Source organism: Amia ocellicauda, chromosome 6, assembly GCF_036373705.1.
Source record: "Amia ocellicauda isolate fAmiCal2 chromosome 6, fAmiCal2.hap1, whole genome shotgun sequence".
In the NCBI taxonomy this organism is placed as follows: Eukaryota; Metazoa; Chordata; class Actinopteri; order Amiiformes; family Amiidae; genus Amia; species Amia ocellicauda.
Genome location: NC_089855.1, coordinates 41,082,908 through 41,086,165, shown reverse-complemented (window position 1 = coordinate 41,086,165; position 3,258 = coordinate 41,082,908). Strand labels below are relative to the sequence as shown.

The 3,258-nt window shown below is 37.1% G+C and overlaps 1 non-coding gene across 1 annotated transcript; it reads right to left on the bottom strand.

Annotated features, from left to right (window-relative positions):
- Positions 1-408: 408 nt before the first annotated feature.
- Positions 409-523, bottom strand: LOC136751967 (U5 spliceosomal RNA). The gene has a single exon (XR_010817150.1). It is a non-coding gene; the product is annotated as a U5 spliceosomal RNA (small nuclear RNA).
- Between the last annotated feature and the right edge of the window lie 2,735 nt (positions 524-3,258).

The following is a 3,258-nucleotide window of genomic DNA, read 5'->3' as shown; positions in this document are numbered from 1 at the left end:
AATCTCTCTCTCTCTCTGTCTCTCTCACACACACACACACACACACACTCTCTATCTCTCTCTCTCTCACACACACACACACACACACACTCTCTATCTCTCTCTCTCTCACACACACACACACACACATACACAGCCAGCAAGACTCACCAAGCCAGCCAGCTCAGCGATGACATCAGGAACCTCTCTCTGAGCTGACTGCTATGACATCACAGAGCACGTGCATTCCGTTGCTTGCCGTCTGTCAACCACTCAGTCACTGCCAGCCAGACTGCCTGGTTGGCTGGATGGGGGGGCTGTTTGCTGCTGCTGCGTACCTTAGCAAGCTTATTTGCTTGACCGGCCTTCCTCCTCCTCCGCCCACATGCCCACCTATGCCCGATCTGCTGTTCACCTGGATCACAGCTCCGCCCCAACAAGGCAGAGCCTCCCAAGAATGGTACAAACTCATCCACATTCCCCTCCATGGAAAGCTTTAACAAAAGGCAAAAGCGTTATAAGTAATGAAGAGGAACCCGAGTCCAAGACGCTTCCGACCAGCCATACATATTTGTGTGTATTAAAGATCACATTTTATTACATTTTGTTTTTCTGTACTATATTACATCTTATTGTGATTTATAATGATATTGTTTATTGCTTTGACAATACAAATGCACTGAATTGAGAGAGAGAGAGAGAGAGAGAGAGAGAGAGAGAGAGAGAGAGAGAGAGAGAGAAGTGCTAGGGCACATCTGTAACATAAACTAGGGAACATTCGTCACATGCTTAGGGAACATACATATCATACAGGGAACATTTGTAAAACGAATTAGGGAACATTTGTGACATACTAAAAGGACATATACTGGTAAAATGTTGGGCACATTTGAAACAACAAAAATGGCATTTGGTTATTTATTAGGGACATTAATACCAGTCTGTGCAAATATCTATGCATATTCCAATGTTTGCTGCAGGACTTACAGTTTGAGTGAGGGGGTCAATATGTTTTGATTCAGAACTAACCACTGCTTCCTCAATTTTGTTTTAAACATAATTTAAAAGAAAAGTGGGCTATACATTGGTCTGGAAAAATGCAGCAATGGTCCCTAAAGCAATTCTTTTTGTTTTTTGACACAATTCCTTAAACCCATTTTCTGTAAAATATGTTATCAACATGCATTAATATATCATCCAAACTACAATCATACTAATAATGAAAATGTTCATATTATTATATTCTAAGGGTTCTAGTCTGTTGTGTATTGTATTTATTATCAGGCCCTTCTCTTATGTTTTACAGTTGTTATTATTATTCCGTACAATACACAGATTTAATTAAGTATTTTAACCACAAAGTATTGGCTACAGTTATGATGCCTACTTCACTGTTCATATGCATACAGTTTCTGAGGTCTGGACCACTGCACAGTAGTCCCTGGAGTTGTAGTCCAGACCACTGCAAAATTCGTGCTGAAGTGATCTGGATCACCACGCTATGGCCCAAGGACCACTGCAAACTTGGATTTAAATGTTTTTGTGAAATCCATGTTGCAATAGCAACTACCATGTTCCTTTGTGGTGAGCTGGTTAATTCTGTTCTTTAACATTGAAGAGAAAAATTAACATGAATAAACTTACTGTTGAAGATTATAATTTTATTATTTTTATTTCTTGGCAGACGCCCTTATCCAGGGCGACTTACAACATAAGTGCAAAAATACAGAGAAGTACAAGGCATCAATCATTACAAATTCAACTTAGCAAAAAAATATCGCAATTCAAAATACATTTTAAAAATTCCAATTACAATTTACACAAGTACAGTAAAAGACTTCCTACATCCTGGACGGTGAAATCTAAGTGCTGTCAAGATGTAGGGTTACAGACTAGGGCTACAGGAAAGGGAGCAAGGAGGAAAACATTCAAGAACGAGAGGAGCATAATAAGCTGAAGTGCTATCTAGCAGGGATAGAGGACTAATATTACAAGTGCGGTCGGAAGAGATGCGTCTTGAGTAAGCGCCGGAATGAGGTCAAGGACTCTGCTGTTTTGACTTTGGTGGGCAGGTCATTCCACCACCGAAGTCAAAACAGCAGAGTCCTTGACCTCATTCCGGCACTTGTGTAACCCTTGTGTAAGATGTAACCCTTACCCAGTGGCTAACCCTAACTCTATGTTACACATGTTCCCTAAAAGCTTATTTTGCAAGATCAATAAAGAACCTTTAGGAATTTTAAACTTTTAAAGATACACATAGGTAATACCAATGTGCTTTCACAATTCTGAAAATAATAATGCGTTTATCTTTAATAGTGAAGATATTGTATAGATGTATATCTATCATATACACAAATAGAAAAAAAACGGTTTCCAAACCGAATATAGAACTGAAACTTTCAGACAGTCCATGAAAAATCGAATGTAAACATTTACACTTCTTAACAATTCTATATATCAATTATATTCATAACCCTAACCCTAACATTAACCCTAACTTTAAGTTACAAATGTTCCCTAAACACTTATTTTGCAGGATCAATAAAAAACTGTCAGGATTTTTTAAACTTTTACTGACACACATAGTTAATAGCAATGTGTTATAACTTTTCCAAAAATAATAATCCGTATATCTTTAATTGTTTTGACATTATTAAGATATAATGCATCTATCACATAGGGAACATTTGTTACATAATAGGAAAAACATACAAATGATGTAACTTTGAATATATTTAATGTTACAGCATACAATTTGGCAGGCTTCATAATAATGGAATTTATGACATACTCTGTAAAAATCAAGCAAATAGCATTTGTTGTTCATGAGAAAAAATATATATAATCAAAGCTATCAGACTTTAGCACGTGGTGAATGAACACACATACGATTATACAGCATTTGTTGCAGCTTCGCAAGACCTAATTTTAAACGTTGTTGGTAAATTAGATACAAAGTGAGGACCCTCTATTTGCATTTGTTCCCCTGTATTATTGCTAAAATAAAGTTTAACTGACATTTTACTGACACTACCACTGCATAGGACACATCTGTAACATGAACGCTACTGAATGGCACATACATTGAAAACTACGGAGAATTGAGACTTATCAAATTTACACTTCATAAATCATCTTAAAACGTTTCCAACCACGGCAAAACCCACTTGAAATACGTTCATTCACATTTTTGGTAAACAAAAAGAGAGATTTTTACATATGTTCCCTATGATGCATCTACAGAGACAGAGAGAGAGAGAGAGAGAGAGAGAGAGA